Source organism: Manis javanica, chromosome 4 (genome assembly GCF_040802235.1).
Source record: "Manis javanica isolate MJ-LG chromosome 4, MJ_LKY, whole genome shotgun sequence".
Taxonomy (NCBI): Eukaryota; Metazoa; Chordata; class Mammalia; order Pholidota; family Manidae; genus Manis; species Manis javanica.
Window position 1 is genome coordinate 128,050,029 of NC_133159.1, and position 22,679 is coordinate 128,072,707.

At 38.7% G+C, this 22,679-nt stretch overlaps 1 long non-coding RNA gene across 3 annotated transcripts; it reads right to left on the reverse strand.

The window, feature by feature from the left end:
* Positions 1 to 1,659: 1,659 nt before the first annotated feature.
* LOC108392469 (uncharacterized) lies at positions 1,660 to 22,652 on the reverse strand. Of its 3 annotated transcripts, XR_001852013.3 has the most exons (5): positions 22,535 to 22,652; positions 16,186 to 16,365; positions 15,262 to 15,325; positions 14,827 to 15,006; positions 1,660 to 5,363 (listed from the first exon to the last, which is right to left on the reverse strand). It is a non-coding gene; the product is annotated as an uncharacterized lncRNA (long non-coding RNA). The 3 variants fall into 3 exon arrangements; XR_001852011.3 differs by lacking the exon at positions 22,535 to 22,652 and having other exon boundaries at positions 16,186 to 22,439; XR_001852012.3 differs by lacking the exons at positions 14,827 to 15,006; positions 22,535 to 22,652 and having other exon boundaries at positions 16,186 to 22,439.
* Between the last annotated feature and the right edge of the window lie 27 nt (positions 22,653 to 22,679).

The following is a 22,679-nucleotide window of genomic DNA, read 5'->3' on the forward strand; positions in this document are numbered from 1 at the left end:
TGGTCACGCAATATATATGTTGGACATGTGTAAGGAGACTGGTGAAACCACATCCACAGTACAAGCGTGGATCAACTGTGTCTTACTTCCTGTATTCCTGATGCTTTGGCATCTGGGGCCTTGCTGATCTAGGAGCCACTGCCTGACCCAGGATTAGCTAATTCCTAGAGGTAGCAAAGCACTGCATCTGAGTGTGCTTTTGATATGCAAACCAATCTAGAGCCCACACCTGACCTCTGACCTCTTGAAGGTTAAACCATTATTCCACCCCCACCACCAGTCTTACCGATCACCCCAGGAGCAGGTGTCAGACAGCTAGGGACACCCCCTAAGCCTTAGAGCCCAGCAAAATGATTTGAACAAGCCAATCCTGAGCCTGCTTACCCTACCTTGCCTTGCCTTCCCTGCAGAAACCACGAGAGGCTCTTAACACATTTTGCTTTTGCTCCTGCTCATGACCAACCCTGACGCTTGCCCATGTGGCTCTGCGTGGCAACTGTGAATAGCAAACTATCGTTTTAGTGGCAGTCATTTGAGATCTGTGGCCTTGCCATACATGAGTGATAATAAATCCCGGCTAGTGCTCTGACTCAGGTTGTTTGGAGTCAGCTTCTTATCACACTGCCTCACAAATTATTTCCAAGCTGGCTTGCTTAGAGCATGAGGTGGGGAAACTGACTCTTTCCTCTGCTTTGCACATGGAGGGTTAACAGCAACATAATTAAGTGCTGCCCAAAGGGAAGTTATATATACTCCTGTTCTGAAAAGAACCAGGCAGGAAAGCTGCTAACAATAGGCATCTCTATCATAGTATCACTACTAAAGGTGCAGGCAACTTGCAGATCATTATTCTCTCCTGAGTGGCCCCCAAATATGGAGGAGAGAACTTTCCAGAAGGCTGGCGGCCTTCCTTAGATTTCATCAGAAGCTGCCTCTGTGAGCTCTGGCTCCCCATCAGCCACAAAAGAATACCAGGGAAATGGAAGTAGGGCTGGAACCAGAACAATATTCTTGCTGGTTCTTGCTAACCAGACTGCTTTGAGTCAGGACCATTGTTACAGCTGAGAGCCTGAGCCTGTGCAGCCTTGAGGGGCGCCCACCGAGTTGGCAAAACTGTCAGCAGGGCATGTGTGAGGGTTTGGCAGTGATGCAAGGTGAGGAGGGGTGGGTCTGGGGCTGTAAGAGCCCAGGCTGGCCAAAGAAAAGGCGGGAGTTTAAGGCTCGGACAGGTTTCTCTCTCTCAGTGGGAGTAAGCTCCTCTTTGTAAAATACCAGCACCCCCTAGTGGGGAGTAAGTCTCCACTCACACGCCAGGGTTCTTAACCTGGAGTTGCGGAACTTACAGGGTAAAAAATGTACGTCGTAATTTTTACTCACCTGCAACTGAGATGTACCATTTCCTTAAAAAATGAATGTAGGCAACAAGTCATAGTGCTATCAACACACACTGCCTGTGACTTGGACGCCAATGCAGTAACTGGTATTTTGTATCATGTTACAGTTGTTACAGATAATTTGAAATATTTACATTGATCACTACATCAAAATTATGCCAGCTATTGGATCTGCCACTGGATCATGTTATTTAGCACATTCATAAAGAAACACATATTACTAGATTTCCAATTTGTCTTTATTTATGTTAAAGATGGAATACAGTATAATTGTTTTTATACTTTGTGGTTCTATGCATTTTTATCTCATGCATTTAAAACATCATTCTGAAGTGGGACCCATAGGCTTCACTGGGTTGCCAAAGAAGCCCACAACATAAAAATGGTTAAGGGCTCCTGCTTTAGAAGGAGCTGGTTTAATCAGAACCTCTCTGCAGCTGGGCTAGAGGCTGCGGACCCATGGTGCAGCTATGGGATTCAGGACAGCCTGGATCAAGGGGAGCAGGAGCAGTGGTGCCCCTGCTGTTTTGCCTTAGACTGATGCATGGTAGACACAGTGCTTTCAGCCGAGACATCAACATTTCCAGTCTCCAAATCCTGCTGGTATTAGTGCACTAGGGTGCTGGTGGGGCTCCTCCCGGCGGCCAGCAAACACTGCCAATGAGGTTGCCAAGCAAAATATGATAAAATGGTGAGACAGGGTTGAGTCTAACAGAACTAGGCAGAATTACCTTAAGGAGAGAAAATGACTTCCAGGTTTCAGAAGTGTATAGTACTGTTGTGAAGTCTGATGAAAAGAAAAAAGACCCCTACCTTCAAAGAATTTGAAAACCTTTTTTAATTGGGAAATGCCACATGCACTCACGAAAGGGCATATAGCATACATGCACAGCTTAATAAATAATTGCAAAGTGACCAAGAAATGAAATATTACTCTCTCTCTCTCACCAAGCCTGTCATGGCTTCTCTGGTCATAATTCTCTCTTTCATAGACGTCACCACTATCCCTATTTTTGTGGCTTTAATTTGCTGATTACTAATAAGATTGTGCATTTCTCATATGTTTATTAGCTATGCTTTTTTTTTTCAGTGAACGGCAAGTTCATGGCTTTTGCCCATTTTCTACTCAAATGTTTTCTTTAACTTGCTGATTTATAAGAATATCTTACACATTCTGGCTGTTAAGTGTCAGTTATATGTGTTGGAAATACATTTTCCAAGTTTGAGGCTTGTCTTTTCACTTTCTTTAAAATTAAAATTATTAATTTTAAGGTGGTTTAAATATTTAACCTTACTTTAGGATAACAACTTTTCTATCATGTTTACAAAGTCCTTCTTTAATCCATGGTCATAAAGATATTCTCCTATATTTTTCTTTCAAGTTTTAAAATTCTCTTTTTTATATTTAAGTGTTTAATCCATATGGGGAACTCTTCTACTTCCCAGGGGAATGTAGTAAGTAGTGGTAAGCATCTGTTACAATAATTAGAAACAACTGGATAATCACAGAAGTCATATTTTGACATATCAAGGAGCTGTGAAAGCAAAGAGAATTAGATTAACTAAATTTTCAGGAAAGTAAGAACTTTTGGGTGATCCAAGATCAACAACGTTTTTCTTCCAAAGGACATTTGTTGAATCCGGGTACACATTGGGGATCAGGCTTGTTATAGGGTTCAGAGAAATCAGCAGCGCCTTTAACAGTTGCTCGGCCTGGCAAGGTGGACTAGAATCTAGAGGGTCCTCAACCTGATTTTCCACATGGGTTATTTGCTGAGAGCTGCGATGATACGGAGGCTGAGAAGCTGGGTTGTGAAGGTAGCGTGAAGTCTCCTGCAGTCCTCTAGTGCTTTGATATCCAAATCTTGCTGTAGAAAGTTGGCATATAACAAACACATGACAGGTCTCACCATGGAGACACTAGAAAGCAGAAGTGGACTGAAAAGAACTAGTGCTGTGAACCATTCCTGGACTAGCTCATTCCTGACTGGACTGAGATGGTCAACCCCTCACTCTATGTGCCTAACAGAGGAAAGAGCAAACCCTCACTGGGAGAAAATAACATTGCCTTCAGTCTCCATGGTTCTTCTATAAACATCATCCATCATAGAAATTAATCAATAGAAATTAATGTGACAAATATAGACTCAGGAAAACAGGGCCAGTAATCTGGAGAAAAAAAACAAACAAACAGCAGGAGCAGACTTGCAGGTGATCCAGATGTTGAAGTAGGCAGACAAGGATGTTGAAATGACTACTATAAGCATATTAAAGGAAAGAGAGGAAAAGACAGACAAAATGGTTGAAAAGACAGAGAACTTCAAGGGAGAGTTAGATCTAAAAAGAATGAAGTGGATGTTCTAGAACTAAATGTGATATCTGAGATTAATAACTTATGGTTTTTAACAGCAGGAGACAGGATTGGTAAACTCAACAATTCAACAGAAAATGTACAACTCTAGCAGAGAAGAATAAAGATAGGCAAAGAAATAAAACCATCTTCATTCACAGAAACATGACGGTCTATGTAGACATCCCAAGGAATCTACAAAAAGTTACTAGCACTAATAAGCAAGTGTAGCAATGTTTCAGGATGTAAGATCAAATTTCAAAAATGAACTGTATCTCCACAGACTGGCAACAAATAATTGGAAATTAAAATTAAAAACAATATATTTTACAATAGCATCAAATAATATGAAATAACTAGTAACAAATCTGACATAAACATCAATGGTCTGCATACTGAAAACTACAAAATACTGCTGAGATAAATGAAAGAAAACCTAAATAAATGGAGGATGTCATGTTCATGGATCAAAAGACCCAATACTTATAAGATACCTATTCTGCCCAAATTGATCTATAGAGTCAATGAAATCCCAATTGAAATCTCACTGGGCATCATTTTGGTATAAACTGACAAAATTATTTTAAGATTTATCTGAAAATGCAAAGGACAGAGTATTTACATTATCTGATTTCATGACATTATAAAACTACAGTAATCAAAACAGAATGGTACTGGCATGCAGACATACAAATTGATCAATGAAACAGAATAGAGAGTCAAGAAATAGACCCACACATAAATGGCCAATTGATTTCTGACAAAGAGACAATTGTGCTAGAACAACTGGATTATTCATATATAAACAAAAACCAAAAAACCCCAGAACTTTGGATCCATACTTCACCAAAACAAATAAAATAGATCATAGTCCTAATTTAAAAACCCCAAAATTTAAAACTTCTAGAAGAAAAGGATAAAAATCTTTGTCATGTTAGGTTAACCACAGATTTCTTAGATATGACACCAAAAGCATAATTCTACAAAATAAAAAAAAATTAGTAAGTTGGACTACATCAAAATAAAACACTTGTACAGTGGAAGAAAATATTTGCAAATCACGTATCTGAAAAAGGAATTGTGTGTAGAATATATAAAGAACTCTCAAAACTCAGTAATAACAAACACACACTCCCAAATTGGAAAAAATATTTGGACATTTCACCAGAAATTTGATGAGCTTTCAGGCTGGTGAACACATGGAGGTACTGGGAGAGCGGTGCACCTGGAGAGGGTGTGGAAGCTCTGTGCACCCTTCCCACACACACTGTCCCTTGCATCTCTCCCATTTGACTATTACTGAGTTGTATCCTTTATAATAAACTGGTAAACATAAGTAAAGTGCCTTTCTGAGTTTCGTAAACCTTTCTAGCAAATTATTGAACCTTACGAGGGAGTTGTGGGAACTTCCAGCTTGTGGCTAGTTGGTCAAAAGTACAGGAACCCTGGGACTTGTGACTGGTATATGAAGTGGGGGCCAACCTTACAGGGGCTGAGCCCTTAAGCTGTGATGTCTGTGTTAACTCCAGGTGGTTAGTGCCAGAACTGAACTCAATTATTGAAATTATTGAACAGCCAGTTGGTGTCCAGAGAATTGATTGTTGGTATTGGAAAACATTCTGTAAAGAAAAATAAAAAAGAGTACATAACTGTATTATTCCATTTATTTAAAATTTCAGAAAATGAAAGCTAATCTATAGTGACAGAAAGTACATCAGTGGTTCCTGGCAGCAATGTATAGGTGGGAAGAAGGGACTAAAAAGAGGCACAAAGAAACTTTTGGAAGTGATAGATATGTTCATTATCCTGATAATGAGGATGTATCTTTTTTTTATTACAGTGTCATTGACATACAATCTTATGTTGGTTTCAAACACACAACACAGTGATTCAACATTCACCCATATTATCAAGTCCTCACCCCCTCCAGTGCAGTCACTGTCCATCAATGTAGTAAGACACTACAGAATCATTAACTGTATTCTCCATGCTGTATTACCATCCCAGTGACCAACCTATATTGTGACTGTGAATTATTGTGCCCCTTAATCCCCTTCTCCCTCTCCCCCACCCCAACACTCTCCTTTGGCAACTACTAGACCCTTCTCAGTGTCTATGTGTCTACTGCTATTTTGTTCCTTCTGTTTTGCTTTGTTTTTATACTCCACAAATAAGTGAAATCATTTGGTATTTGTCTTTTTCTGCCTTATTTCTGGCTTATTTCACTGAGCATAATACCCTCTAGGTCCATCCATGTTGTTCCAAACAGGAGGATTTCTTTTCTTTTTATGGCTGAATAATATTCCATTGTGTATATGTACCACATCTTCTTTATCCATTCATCTACTGATGGACACTTAGGTTGCTTCCATCTTGGCTGTTGTAAATAGTGCTGTGATAAACATAGGTGTGCATATGTCTTTTCAAATCAGGGATCTTGTTTTCTTTGGGTAAATTCCTATGAATGGAATTACTGGGTCAAATAGTATTTATATTTTTAGTTTTCTGAGGAACCTCCATATTGCTTTCCACAATGGTTGCACCAATTTACATTCCTGATTGTGGGGATATGCCTTGGGATTGAATTGAGTCTTCATCTAATTTGGTGAGACATCATTCTCGTGGTTTCCTTTAATCCTTTAGGCATTCCTTCATGTGTCTGTACATATGTATCTTCATGCATTGGTGCATACAGCAAAACTGCTCAAATTATACTCTTTCTTTGTGCACTTTATTGTGGACTGTCTCACTTATACCTCAATAAAATCGTAAAACATTTTTTAATCCTATGAAGAAAACTTAGGCCCAAATGGTGTTACTGATAAATTCTTGCAAATACTTAAGAATGAATACCAATTTTACATAAATTAATTACACAGGATGTAGAAACACATTCTAACTCTTTTCATAAGGACAGTACATCCTGATCCTAAAAGCTGACAAAGACATTATAAGAAGAGACAATTACAGGACAATTTCCATCATGAATATAGGTGCAAAAGTTCTAAATAGAATATTAGTAAATTAAGTCCAGCAATATATAAATAATGCATTATGATAACAGGGAGTGTTTTCCAGAATTACAGGATTGGTTTAATATTTAAAACTCAACATCATTCACCATATTAAAATGAAGGGGCAAAATCATATGATCATCCTAATAGATGCAGAAAAAAGCATTTGATAAAATTAAATACCTGTTCAGAGTAAAAACTCTCTACAAATTGAAAATTTTCCTTACTCACATAAAGCATAATCCATAGGCAGTTAATTTTGTGTTAATGTGTGAAGCAGTAAGGATTCTATTTAATTTTTTTATGGGTGATCATTTGTGCTCCCCCTTCCCCCAATGATCTGTAATGCCAGAAATCACACTTCCACATATATGTAGATCTGTTTCCATTGACCTATTTGTGTATACCCACCCCAATACCAATGCCATAGCTGTATAATATATTTTAATATCTTGTGAGGACATAACCCACCACCCCTCTGCCCACCCACTTATTCTCCTTCCTAAGGAATGTCTTGGATATTCTTAGTCCCTTGCTCTTCCCCTCCAGTTTAGAACACCTTAGCAAGTTCCAATTACAGCTCTGTTAGGATTTGTCTTGGGACTGAATTGAGTCTTCATCTAATTTGGTGAGACATCATTCTCATGGTTTCCTTTAATCCTTTAGGCATTTTTTTTTTTTTAGTTCTTTGAATACATTTATAATAGCTTAAAGTCTTTGTCTAGTGAATCCAACATTTGGGCTTCTTCTGGGAGTTTATATCAGCTGTTTAATTTCCTGTAGAGGGCCATTCTTAACTGTTTCTTTGAGTGTCATAATTTTTAGTTGAAAACAGGACATTTTAAGTCTGGTAGTGGAATTCATACCTGCACCCCAGATTGTTGTCGTTCTGCCACTGGTGCTGTTTAGTGACTTTCCTGGACTAATCTTGTAAAGTCTGTGTTACTTGGGCACAGCCAAGGAAGTTTGCTGGGTTAGCTTAGTGGTCAGCTGATGATTAGATGGGGCTCTCCTTAAATGTCTTAAACTAATAAGCATCCCATTCTTTGCCACGGGGCTGTGTGTGTGTGTGCTCAGTGCTCTGACAGTTTACAAATTGGCCTTAGTTTTCACTTCTGGCTTGAGCAGATCCTCAAGGTCAGTCAGAGGCAAAAGATAAGGGCTTTTTCAAGGCCTTCTTGGGCATGTACATGGCTCTGCACATGTGTATGACCTTCTAGACTGCCAGGAATATGTCTGAGCTTTTCAAAGCCCCCTATGGACAGCTCATTCCCCAGAGCTTCCTTTTAAGTTTTTTGGCCAGCCTTTTGGCTGCCCCAACATGCATTGCTGCTTCAGGCAGCTGTGCTGTTAAATAATTGCTGCTGATTGCTTTCAGCAAATGCCCTGGGAGTAGAGCAAACTCTGAGTCAGGTCAAATAAAAACAAGCCCTGCGAGTGGGGCTTTTCTAAGGAGCTGCCAGACAGGTCAAATAGCAACACTTTCAGGGGGTGGGGTACTTGGGGGTGCCCCAAACCCATTCTGCCTCCTTCAAAAACTGCAAGATTGCTGGTTTTCATGACTACTATGATTTCAAGGCTGCTGGTTTTCAAGTCTACCCTGGAGCTGGGAATGGGAGATAGGAACAGGGCAAGTTAAAAATGCCACAACACTCTGTTATTACTGAGGGCCAGACACTTTCTCAGATTTTCACAATCTGAGAATTAATTTTTGGTTAATTTCCAGTGTTCTGAAAAAGTTGATTTTGACAGTTTCATTTTGTTTTGGCCAGTGTTCCTATTGCTTTTATGGAAGAAAGTTTTGGAGATCTTTGTTATGTTGGAAGTGCTTCTCCAGGATTGTATGAAATCTTACAGATCAGTATGGAGAGAGCTGATACCTTTATAATACTTTTTTTCCATGAAAATGGGCTATCTTGCCAAATATTTAAGTCCTCTTAAATGTCTTTCAGTGAAGTTTTACAGTACTTTGCATACTGTCTTGCACATTTTGTATTTATTCTTGTTTATGTTGCTGTTGCAAATTTTTAAGAAAGATACGTCTTCTTGTTAATTGCTGGTGTATAGCAACAGAATCCATTTTTGTACAGTGATCCTATAGCCAAGGACCTTATTCTTATTTTTATTTATTTCTTCGTGCCTTCTTTTTAGTTTTCTATGTTGACTATCATACAGTCTGTGAATAATGACCTTTTTGACCTTGTTCTTCCTTTACGGTGCCTTCACACTGTGTTGTTGTTATCTAATGTTCTGGATAGGATCTCTAACACCATAGTGAATAGAAGTGATAATATTGCACATCTTTTTCTTGGGCCTGATTCTTTTTTGAAGCCAGATGTTTTTATTCCAAATTCACTGCTCTTGGCAACATCCCACAGCTCATTAACTGCTCTTTCAGAAACAGCTTTGAGATAAAATTCACACAGCAAACAACTCACCCACTGAAGTATACAATTAAATGGTTTTTAGTGTATTCAGAGTGGCATGACCATCAGTGCAATCAATATTTTCATCACCCCAAAAAGAAACCCCATACCCATCAGCAGTCACTCCTCATTTCCCCCAAACCACCTGACCCCTAAGCAACCATCAATTCGTTTTCTGTCTCTACGGATTTGCCTATTCTGCACATTTCATAATAAATGGAAGTATACAATAGGTGGTCTTTTATGTCTGGCTTTTTTTTGCTTAGAATAGGAAAGTGATGTCACCAAATGGCAACATAGGTCATCCCTGATTTCATTCCGCTTCACAATAGAACAACTAACATCTCCTCAAGAACAAAGCACCACTAGGAGAATCCTAGAACATGGTGGTAAGGCTGACACACCCCCTGTACCTCAGAGACCCAGACATACTTAGAATAAAGTTTTCAAGGTTCATCTATGTTGTAGCTTGTGTCTGATTTTAAAGAGGATGCTTCCAACATTTCCTCACTAAAACACTAAAACTTGTTTGCTTATTATAGGTATTTGGTAGAGACACTATTTCAGGTTAAGGAAATCCTATTCCTAGTTTTATAAGAGTTTTTTTTTCATAAATTGAGCGTTTTACCAAATGCTTTCTCAGCATCCAATCAAATAATTATGTGATGTCTCTTTTTACATTATTAATATGGTGAATGACACATAGAATTTTCTAATGTCAAAATACCCCTGCATTCCTGGGATAAACCCAAGTGGTTATAATGTATAATTTGTCTTGTCTGTCCAGTATTTCTGCATCTAGACTCACAAGTAAGATTGGCCTGTGATTTTCCTCCCTTGTACTATCTTTTGAGTTTGGATACCAAGGTTATGGTGCCCTCATTAAATGAGTTGGAGACTATTCCTTCTTCAATTGCCTGAAAGGGTAGGTACGTGATTGGAATGATCTGTTCCTTGGAAGTTTTCTAGAACTCACCTGTAAAACAGCCTAGGCCTGGAATTGCCTTTGTGAAAGCGTTTTCAATTGCTGCTTCATTGTTTTAATAAGTTATGGAATTGTAGGCATTCTTTTCTTCTTGAGTTGGTTTTATTAGGCTGCTTTTTTCTTGGAAAAAATATCCCCATTTCATCTAAGTTTTAAAATGTGTTAGCACAAAGTTATTCATCCTATTATATTATGATTTCCATAATCTCCAATATATCTCTTTTCATCTTTAACATTACTTGTGCTTTCTATAGCTTATCTATCTTGCCAGATATGTGTTTGTCTTTTCAAAAAACTGTGTTTTTGGCTGGACTGGATTTTCTCTGAATATTTGCCTTCTATTTCATTAAATTTGGCTTTTATTTTTATTATCTGCTTTTGGGAGGGGGGGGACTTTTCAATTGTCCTTTTTCTAACATCTTAAATTAGACACTTTGCTGGTTACTTTCAGCCTTTCTTCTTTTCTCAAATTACCATTTAAGAAACTATAAGTTTCCTTCTATCTACCACTTTTATTATATCCCACAATTTTTGACATGTAATATTTTCATTATCCTTCAGTTCTAAATACTTAAAACTTTTTTCCATCATGATTGTTTTTCTTAGACCCAGGGCTATTCAGAAGTGTGAAGTGTTATGGTAATTTAAAAGGTTTTTTTTGTTACTGACATCTGACTTAATGGCAGTGTGGTCCAGGAATGTAGTCTGTATGACATCAATTCTTTGAAATGTGTTAAGACTTGCTTTGTGGTCTTGCAAACGATTAATTCAATCACTGTTGCAAGTGTGCTTGGGAAGAATGTGATTTTTTCAATTACTGGGTGCAGGGTTCTATACCTATTCATCAAATCCAGTTTAATTGTATTTTGATCAAATTTCCTATAGGTTTGCTACATGTTATCTTTTAAAGGATTAGTAATTCAGAGAGGCTTGTTGAAAAGTCCCCCAATGATGGTTTATTTCTCAAATTTTCCATGTAGTTCTATTCATTATTGCCTTATGTATTTTTTTAGGTTTTAAAAATTAGTTGTGTCCAAGTTGAGATTCATTTTATCTGTTTGTGAGCAAAAACTGTATCACTAGACAATGACGATGTCTACCTCTAATAATACTTAGGTCTATTTTAATCTGAAATTAACCCAACTAATCACCTTTACTCTAGTTAGTATTTGCTTGGTATTTCTTTTTTCATCCTTTTATTTTCAGCCCTTTCATGTCTTCATACTTCAGATATACCTCTAAACTGCAAGTAATTGGATTTTATTTGTTTCATCCAATCCAACAATCTCCACTTGTTAATAGGCCACTTTATTTCCCTTAAGTCCCTATGATTATTGATATATTTTGGCTTGTTTCTACCATTTTAGGTTGGTTTCTATTTGTCCCACTTTTTCTGTTTTATTTATTTTTTCCTTTGTTGCTGTTTTTTGTTTGTTGTGTGTTTGTTTTTTTGTATGCTTGTTCATCTGGGAGATGTTACTTTATTGGTTTTCAGTTGGGCTTTGCATTAAATTGTTCGCTGTTAGATTTTATCCAGTACTTCTGTACTATTGAAAAGGGAGGAAATGTTTCCTTTATCAGTACTGTCTGCCATTTTAACTAGGTGCCTGTGCACGTATGTATATATACACACACACACACACTCATATACAAGAAAGTCTGTAAGAGTGATTCCCAGAAATGGAATCTCTAGGTCAAAAGTTATACACTTTAAAAAAAAAAGTTACATACTTTTTGAACTACATTTTAAACCTAATATTTCATGGACACCTTCCCATGTCATTAAGTATTTTTTATAATATTATTTTTAATTGCCCATAATATTTTACTATTACATACATTAAACATTTTTAACCATTAATGTCACTTACAATTTTTCACTGCTTATAATTATAAGCAAACTATTGGTTAATATTCTTGGCATACAAGAATGACTTATTTTTCTTTCAGATAAATTCCTAGAAGTAGAATTACTAGGTTAAAGGATACATGTATTTTAATGTTTCCATACACAATACCAAATTTATACTTAACAGTAACAGTTATGAGCATTTGGGGTCTCTAAATGTTTGAAAGCTCTGAGTAATATAATTTCTCTTATCTTTGACTTCTTGTTAGATCGATGTTTATATCTCATTGTTTTAATTTATATTTTTCCTTATAGTTGAACATTTTTCATATACTTATGGCTATTAGTTTATCTTTGGTGAATTGTCTACTTATCTGCTCAAATCACTTTTCTTTTGGGTATATAATTTTTTAATGTAAAGAGTATATTTTATATTAAGGATGGTATCTTTTATTATTTGTTTTCACCTTGCTCTGCCATTTACTTTTTAACTTAAACGTTTATGGTGATTTTTCATGTACAGGAGTTGTTTTACTTTTATATATTCAAGTCAGTCTTTTCCTTCTTAATTTCTGATTTTGGTATCATGCTTTAAATTGCCAGCTACAATTCCAACATTGTATACACATTTCCTTTTGTTCTTCTGGACTTCTCATTTTAATTTTTACATATGGATCTTTAATTAGTCAGGAATTTTTTGCGGTATAATATTTGAGGTAGAAACCACTTATTTTTTTTTCTCCTAATATATTGGTTGTCTTAGCCCATTTTTTGGATAATTGGTCCTATCATATATTAAATTCATCCAGATACTTGTGTTTGTTTCTGATAGATCGATTTGGCCCCAAACGATACTTTCTACATCAGTACTACAGCATCTTAACTCTTTGGCTTTATAGAATGTGTTCCTATCTCAGATGGCAACTCCTCCCTCATTACTAAACCTCTGAATAACTCTTCTGGCTAGTCTCATACTGTATTTCTCATGATAAGATGTAAACTCATGTTGTCAATCTTCTTCCTCTCTCCAACTCCCCTACATTTGAAACTGTATTACATTTATATATTCAACTGGGGAAGAATGGATATTTTTTATAATACCACTTTCTAATCCAAGAACATAAAATGTTTTTCCATTTATGCAAGCCTTCTTTTGTATCTCATATAAAGCTTACGGTTTTTAAAAATAACAGCTTTATTGAGATATAATTCACATATCATACAATTCATTCATTTAAAGTACAAATTAAATTATTTTTTTAGTATCACTGTCAATTTTCGAACATTTTCACCTCCAAAAGTCCCATATCCATTTGCAGTCACTCCCCATTTTCCTCCAACCATCACAGCCCCAGGTAATGGCCAATCTTTTTGTCTCTACAGATTTGCCTATTCTGAACATGTCATATAAATGGAATCACAGTGTGTGGCCTTTTATGAATGGCTTATTTCATTTAGCATGTTTTCAAGTTCACACATTTTGTAACATGTATCAGTACCTCCTTTCTTTTTATGGCCAAATAACATTCCATTGTATGAAGATGCCGCATTTTATTTAACCATTCACCATTTGGTGGACATTTGGGGCTTTGCTACTTTTTGACTATTATGAACATTCATGTACAAATTTTTGTACGCACATATATTTTAACTTGTCTTGGGTACATAACCAGGAGTGGAATTGCCGGATCATAAGGTAGCTCTATGTTTAACGTTTTGAGGAACTGCCAGACTGTTTTTCCAAGCAGTCGTACCATTTTACATTCCCATCAGCAGTGTATGTATGAGGATTCCAAATTCTCTACATTCTTGTCAATATTTGTTATTATCTGTCTTTTGGATAATAGTGAGTGTGAGGTGCTATTTCACTGCGGTTTTGATTTGCATCTCCCTGATAGCTAATGATATTGATCATTTTTCACGTGCTTCTTGGCCTTTTGTATATATTCTTTGGAGAAATATCTATTCATACCTTTTGTCCATTTTCAGTTGGGTGGTCTTCTTGTTATTGAGTTATAGGAGTTCTTTGCATATTGTAGATTCAAATCCATTATTGTATATATGCTTTGTAAAATTTTTCTCCTATTTTGTGGGTTGCCTTTTGTTTCTTGATGGTGTCCTTGAAGCTTAAGTTTTAAGTTTTGATGATGTCCACTGTACCTTTTTCCTTTTAGATACTTTTGATGTCATATCTAAAAATCCATTGCCTAGTTCAAGGTCACGAAGATTTATACATATGTTTTCTTCTAAGAGTTTTGTAGTTTTAACTCTTACCTTTAGGTCTTGATCTATTTTGAGTTAATTTCTGTGTGCAGTGTGAGATAGGAACCCAATTTCATTCTTTTTCATGTGGATAGCCAACTGTTTCAGCATCGATTTTGAATAAACAACTTCCCCCACCCTCCTTGAACTGTCTTGGCATCCTTGTCCAAAATCAATTTGACTGTAGACAGGAGGGGTTATTTCTTGACTCTCAATTTTATTACCCTTATCTAGTGTCTATCTGTAGCTTTGTGGTAAATTTTGAAATCAGGGAGTTTTGAGTCCTCCAATTTTTTCTTTTTCAAGATTGTTTGGGTGTTCTGGGTCCCTTAAATTTCCTATTCCAAGGCATTTTTGTTGCTAGGATGAATGAGCTCAAATATTTTCTGTTTGGTCATTGCTGGTGTATAGAAAACTACAGAATTTCATATATTTATGTGTCTAGCTACTTTACTGAACTCTTTCATAAGTTCTAAACATTCCTCAGTCCATTAACTAGGGTTTCTCAGGTAGACAATCATATCTTCTGCAAATTATGATACTTACCTCTTCCTTTACAAATTTCTCTTATTTTTCTTCTCCTATTGTTTTTCCCTGAGTTGCAGAATTTTGTTGACACCATCCGCAGTGCAACATCTTTGTTTTGCTCCTTGTATTCATGAGTACCTTTGTTATTAAGGACTATTTTTGCTTCCTATTCCAGGTCATCACTAGGTATCATATTGTCTGTTGGATTGAGATAGATAAATTTATCATCTTGACAAAGTCTTTTTATTCCTAGTCACTAAGAGTTTTCATCAGGGTGCACCTTATTAGGTTAATTACATGGCTGCTCTCCCATGTCCTATTCATATGATGAACAACATTAATGAACTTTAAACACTGACCCTCCTTGCATAAACAAAGTGTCTCCTGAGTCAGTGGGAACAAATTAGCTCACATTAGCAGAAATAACTCAGAGTTCTCTGGTGCAGCTCTCACCTGTATAATGTAGAACAGATGACGCAAACTGAAAGTCGATAGATCATGTCTGGTTTGGTCACATCTGCAAGGGGTTTTTAAATAGTTTTAAATTAGTTTCCAGCATTGAAAAATCAGGAGATTTCAGATTATTTCACTTCAGTTCCTCTTCAAGAATTATAAATCTGACCACAATAGTCCTTTATCCCTACACAACCACAGTAGGCTGAGCTGGGCCCGTGGAGCGGGGAAGAGCGGGGTGCTTCTTTAGAGGTCTCTTCATTTGCATCCCTTCCACACCCTGCTGTCTCCATACCCTGTTGTTTCCCAGACATCAAGGTCAAGGATCAGTTGCCAGTTTTTAAATCTGTGCAACTGTTTTTCTTATAGTGGAATTAGGTGAAAGTGAAGTGTTTCTAGTAATCATGTCTCTAACAAATGTGGAGAAAAATAAAAGAGGCCGAAAGGGCTACATGCTTCAAGAGAAATGGGAGCAAGCATGTATCTTGGTGGAAGTGAAGAATGTTCCTAAGTGTTTAAGGTGCAAAGTTGAAAGAATTCAATGTAAGATGCCACCAGAAAAGAAATCATAAGAATATGGAAAAGCTGTGTGGGGAAAGAAACCCTTATTGAACTGGAAAAAAGAAAAGGACTGAAATTGCAACAGGGTTTGTTTAAGGAGGCAGAGAGTATAAATGTTGCTATGAAATGTCATAATACAGCAAATGAACACCATCTCGCCAGTTCTGTCCACGAATTTAATGTTTGGCTCTTAGACACATTTGAGTTTCTGACCCCTGCTCCAGGCTTCCAGCCACTTCAAAGTTTCCTTCACAGTGTCCTTTCTCTCCCACCTTCTCACCCACTTATTCTGCTCTGTGCCCCAAGTGGTGTCACCCCTTTGTTTCTGCCTGGACTCTTTCCCCATCAGGTTCACATACTAACCTATAAGGCCAACCTGAGACAGCAGGTACGCCCCCATCAGCAGCAACACCAAAGGACTGTCTGGGAGGGGAGGGGTCTTTTCTCTGGTCCGGGATCCAATGCAGAATCCCTCATTACATTTCAGGGCTGTGTGATCACCTGTGACAGTCCCTCAGTCTCTGTGTTTCCTTGACCTTCACACTGTGGAGATTTTATAGACAATCTCTCAGTTTGGGTTAGCCTGATGTTTTCTCAGAATTAGGAAAGAAGGCATTTTTGACAAGAGTGCCACAGAAAAAATGTCATCATTTCTCAGTGCATGAAATCAAGAGGTAAATGATGTCACTACGCCTCACTCTGATCTTACTGTTAACTTTTTTCACTTGGTTAAGGTAGAGTCGCCGGGTGTCTCCACTGTAAAGTCACTACTTTTCCCTTTGTAACTAGTATCTTGGTGGGAAGCTTCTGTATGTAAGTCTAAGCCAATATCCCATTCATCACACCTTTGCCCACCACATTTAGCATCCATTGATAATTCTTGTCTGTAAAAATTATTACTGTGATGTTTACCAAATGGTAATTTTCTAATTCCATCACTCTTTCACTATTTAGTCATTGGAATTCTATCATTAAAGAAGGGGTGTCTCTTTTCCATTTATTCAATTTTAATGTCAGTATGGACTCATGGATATTTCTTTTATTTTATAGGCTATAATCCATAACTATTATTATGTATTATACTGGATTTGGTCATTGGGAGCCCCTTCAAGTTGGTTCTTGTGTTCTTTTGACAAGTATCAATCTTTTTTTTGAACACTTCATTATTTCCCAGTACCACAAGATGTTCTAGATTCACCTTATCCTTTTAAATGGCCATTTTAATCAGTTCTTGTTCAGTTGACCATTTCTCCAGGGAGTCCTGGTTCCTTTTTATTTCCTGGGTCCTTTTCACCAAGATGTGGGAGCTAGGTGTCCTCATTGCTACTGAGATGTCATTACTTCCTGCTCAGAAGACAGGGCTAGGAAATATACAATCATTGGTATATGTGTATCTATGTACCTATGTACGTATGTATTTATGTATCTTTCTATTAAAAACCATGTGCACACATTAACACCCCAATTCCAGCCTAACACCACAAGATTCATTCTAGCCTCCCATATTTCCTTATTTGTAATTTCTTTCACCAACAGTGGGAAACCTGGCTGTCATTATTTACAGTATATTTACTCACTTGTTCAGTTTTAGTACATCTATATAAAGAGTTTCAGAATTGCTAACCCACACCCCTGTGAGAAACAGATTCACTAACTAGAGTACAGTGTATGTGTCTGATTCTTTTTTGTCAAAAGACAGTTTTGCTAACTAGATTAGTTCATTTTGTATCCATCCTCAGTATGGTTATCCATTAATTCTAAAAAGGGTTAGGCTATTCATTACCGATTGTATTCCATTTGGGGTTCCCATCACATCCTGATTTATTTTGTTTACTTATTCTCAAGAACAGGGATGTATGTAATATTATCATGGTTCTGAAAGTCAGAACTATACAAAAAAGCCTACTCAGATAATTGCTCTTTCTCTCCCTCCCTTCTATCCTCCATCCCTGTTCCCCCATTCTTCCTGCATCATTTCCACCCACACTGTGGTAACCAATCTTACTAATTTCTCATTTATTCTTCTTGTGCTGCTTTTGGCACAGATGAGCAGGTATATCCATTATTTTCTTATATCCACTTCCTTCTCACATGAGAGCTGGCGCACATTCTTCCCTTTACTGCAGTATTTTTTTTTCAAATCAGAGTACAATTCTGTCCTTTGAAGTCTGATAGAAGTCACCATGTAGCTAGCAGGGCCTGGAGCCTCTCAAAAGAGAATTTCTTTGCTAATTTACAACATTTCATGGTTATGAGACTATTTGGATGCCTTTTAAAAGTCCACTTTTTGGTAATTTATATTTTATTGGAAAATTTAGCATTTTGAGAAGATGCAAATCTTTCTTCAGCTCACAAAAAACAGCCACATATCTTACATTTTCCTTCTCCTTGTGGAATGCCTATTATACATATATTACATCTCTATACTCTAAAGTCACAGTTCGTCTTATTTTTCTCATAGGCTTCATCATTTATCTTTTATCCTCTGAATTTTAGGATACATTCTCAAGGTTTTAATTCAATATTCAGCCTTCTTCAGTGCCCATTCTGCTGTCTGTTGTCTCTACTGATTTTAAATTTGGTGATTCAAAAACGTTTCCTAATCTCAGCTTGAACTTTTTATAATGACTCAGTCTACTACATTTATAAATGCAATATCCTCCCAAATATCATTGAGAACACTTATGAGTAATGCTTCAAAAAATTTTTTTCTATGGAAATTTAGTTTCAAGGGATACTCATTTTCTCTGACCACATCCTTCCCTTTCTTTTGAAATTCTGAATTTTTTTTGTGTTTTCATAGTTTGACTTTTCTGTTTGCTCATGTGCCAGAGGGAGTCTATATTTATCCAGTAATAGCAATTGCGGTGGTTCTGCTGATCATCATGAATACACAGTAATAATGAATCAGGTCAGCAAGTGGGGAGGAGCATTCCAAGCAGAGGAATCAGAGTGAGGAAGGGCATGGAGATATGAAAGCCCACCACAGCCTTTCTTTTCCCACATGTTCTATGAATTAATAAAATTTACAAAGAGTGAAATATGCAACTTTTAAGTGAACATCTCAATAACTTTTTCGTATGTACACATCATGTGACCACCACTTGCATCAAGATAGAAAACCATACCTATTACCCCAGAAAGTTTACTTATATCCTCTTTCCAGTTAAATTGCTCCATTCTCCCAAGATAACCATTCTGATGCCTATCACCATAGATTAGTTTGCTGGTTTCTGAACTTTATATAAATGGAATACATGTATATTTTCTTTGGGGTCCAGCTTCTTTTGCTCAATGTAAGATTTGTGAAATTCATCCATGTTGACACATGTATCAGTAATTTCTTCCTTTCTTGTGCTGAGTAGCATTCCATTATATGAATATACCACAGTTGTTTTTATTCTTTCTACTATTAATAGATATTTGGGTTCTTCCCAATTTGGGGCTATTATGAGTAAAGCTGGGCACTGGCCCCACTCTTAAAAGTGGGCTGGGGGCAGGACCTGCTTGAGTTCAAGGCCTCATATATATGTGTTCATACACGTGTCATTCATATGTATGTTTTGGTGTGGACATACAGATTCATTTACCTTGGATATATACCTGAGTGGAATTGCTAGGTCAGTGGTAGATGTATATTTAATTTTATTAGATTCTACTAATCAGAGTTCCAAAGTAGTCGTGTCATTTCACACTGCTACAAGCAGTATATGAGAGTTCCAGTTGCTCCACATCCTTGCCAACATTTGGTGTCCATCTTAATTGTAGCTATTCTAATTGCTGTAAAGTGGTAACTCATGGTTTTAATTTGCCTTTTCCCAACAACTAACGATGTTGAGGCCATTTTGATGTGCTTAACAGATGTTTCCATGTCTTCTTTTTTGAGCTGTCTGTTCAAATCTTTTGCCCATTTTAAAGTTGGATTGTTTGGTTTTTATTTTTGAGTTGTAGGGGTTCTTTACATATTCTGGATATGTTACCTGAATAGCAAGGTTTCTAGCATTGAAACTGGGTGGATAGTAAAGATGTTAACTGAGACAGCGAAGGCAGGGAAGGAGCTTGAGGAAAGATGAGGAATTTACTTAAGGACATGACGTGATTAAATTGTCTTCAGGTTACCCAGGAATCAATGTGCTGTATGCACTCAGAATTCTAGACCTGGAGCTCCAGAGAGAAATCTGAGTTATAGATTTGGGAGGGATATGAATGATGGGAATGGCTGAGATTGTCCAAGGAGAAGAGAAGAGAAGCAGCCTCAAATAAAACCTCATGCATGTTGTGGATAAAATGAGAGTTCCTGTGGCTAGGATTCTCACTTGGCCCTGGTTGACTAGCTCACTGCATACCTGTGGGCAATACATGGCTGTTGACTCTATATAAAGAGCTCGGCCCAGTGCTTTGGGTGTGACACAGTGGCAGGGCTGCAAGGCTGCAGGAGAGCAGAGCAGAGGCTGGAGTGGTGGCAGCGCCGAGGACAGAGGACCAGAGGACGGCTGTGCAGGACGGCTGTGTTGAGAGGCCCAGAGGACCGATGTGGGACAGCTGTGCAGACAGAGGGGCCCAGAGGCAGAGACTGGCTTGCTGCATGCAGACTCGTTCTGAGTCAATGGGATTCTAGTGACTGACCTGCCACCTGGAAATAAAGTTGGGTATAACCCTTTCACCCCAAAGAGCATTCTGCTGTGAATTTTCTTTGGTCACACTGAATCAATAGCGAACTTGCCCAGGGCTGAAACCCATTGGCAAGACACATGTCAATGTTTCATAAATTATAAAGAAAATGAAGCCAGAGAAAGAAAACAGAAATGTTGGTGAGGAGTGGAAGAGGAGTACATAAGGGGTTCAATTCTCAAGGAGTGGGGTAGCATCAAATGCTGCAGTGAGGTAAGAAAATGAAGCCACTGGATTTGGCATTTTGGTTTCCTTGGTGACTTTTTCAGAGCAGTGAGGAATGTAAGGTGAGAAAGTGGAGCCAGGGGTAGACTCCTCTTTGAAAACCTAAGGCAGTGAAAGGAGAGAGATTACACATAGACATATTTTTCAATGAGGCAAAAACAGAGTTGTACAAAATGGTATATAAATCCGTTGCTATGTGACAGAGGCATTCTGAATCCATTCAGTTGCTTTGGGGAGATGGGAGTGAAAGGTGGAAGCAAGCCCTGGGGTGGCTGTAGTTCTAACTTCTGGCCAATAGGTGTCAGGCGCGGATCAGATCTCCCGGTTAGTGGTTGGTGGTCTGTCCTGCAGGGACGGGGAGACCCAGGTGGAGCTGAGTGACGGGTGGGATAACACGCCAATTCAACATCGGGCCACACTTGCTGGTGGAGAAGAGAATGCCCCCTCTGACGGAGCGTAGGATGGGACTAGGTGGGTCCCATGGGGTGCTCAGCTCCTTGGTAGTGGCCTTTAACAGCAACTCTGCTTCAGCTTTCCTGCATCTTCAGTGTTAGGAATAACCATGGGCATGGAAGTCAGGGATGTCAGAACTTCTTTACCGTTTTCTTCAGTTTTCAAAGTGATCTCATAATCCAACATGTTCATCTGGTACACACCATGTCATTCTTGCTACTCAATTCCTGATTCCAGAGCAGATAGTTCTGCCTCTTCCTCCCTAACCTGGACACCTCCAGGCAGATCTTCTTCCCCCTTCTTCTTTTTGTGGGGAAAAAAGTAGGGACTGAGGAGACCAGGGTCCTTGATTGCCGTTATCAAGTCCTATGACCTTATGCATGTTCTCTCCCGTCTTTCCTGGCTCTGATTCCTTATTTGTAAAATGGTGGCATGTGGGGGTTCCAAGGAGGATGAGGAGTGGTTAAAGTACTAGATGGGTTCTGAGCGCCTTTCCATCTCTAATACAGGCTGGAAGCAGGCCTCCGTGTTTACCCAAGGGTATTTTCTGTTTCTCTGCATTTGAGGAAGTTGCTTCTTCTTGGTATTTAGGGAGTCAGGATAAGAAAGGTCATTGGTGTTCCCATCTCTCAAAGCCTCAGGTAGGGCTGTGGCTTTTGACCAACAATAACGTACGACTCTGTAGCCAATTCTGAACGCCTGTAACAGATGCTGAGCCACAGAGTCCCGTTCAGTAGTGGCAGTGGAAATTCCAGCCTTGTCCCTTGTTAACTCTGAAATAAAGTGCCGTTCTTTCATTGCTGGCACAGTAGCCAACCTCCTTCTCCCCAGTTTGTAAATGAGGAAACTGAGGCACCAGTAAGTGCAGTGTCCCCCCGGGGGGACTCCATGGAGTTCTTCAACCCTTAGTATACAATCTCCCACGTCGTCTGAGGGGAGAAAGGGGAAGGCAAGGGGAGGGCCTTGAGTGTGGAGACCAGCCTTCCCCCTTCAAGAGCTGAGAAATGGCTGAAGTGACAGTCACGGGTGAAGGAAGGTGGGAAAGTCAGACCAGAAGCTGGAGATGCTGTGCTCAAAGTCTGAGTTGCCTCGTGTTTCTAGGAAGGTTTCTGCGCAAGGGGCAGAGTCCAGGCGCCCATCAGCACAGCAGGCGTGCAGGCATTTTAAAGGTTAACGGCACCCAAAGAAAATAGAAGTAGTAGGAGGAAGTGGGGCGCTGGGTCGCAGTGAGAGAAGGAAGCGGCTCGTCGGAGCTTCCCCTTTCTCCACCTTCCCCGAAGCCCCCACCCCAGCCTCACTCCCACTCCGCCCTCCCCTTCTGCGGAGCCAAAGCAGCGCTTCCGCTCCCCTGGACAGACCGCACCTTACTCCTGGGGCTTCGCTGGTGCTCGGCACTGCCGTCCCTCCGGCCGTGGCCGCCCACCCGCCGTGGCCTGTTCCTTCCGAGGGCAGACGGGCTCAGGGCTGGGGGCTGCTCCTCACGCGCTCTGCGCGGACCCGCGTTCCTG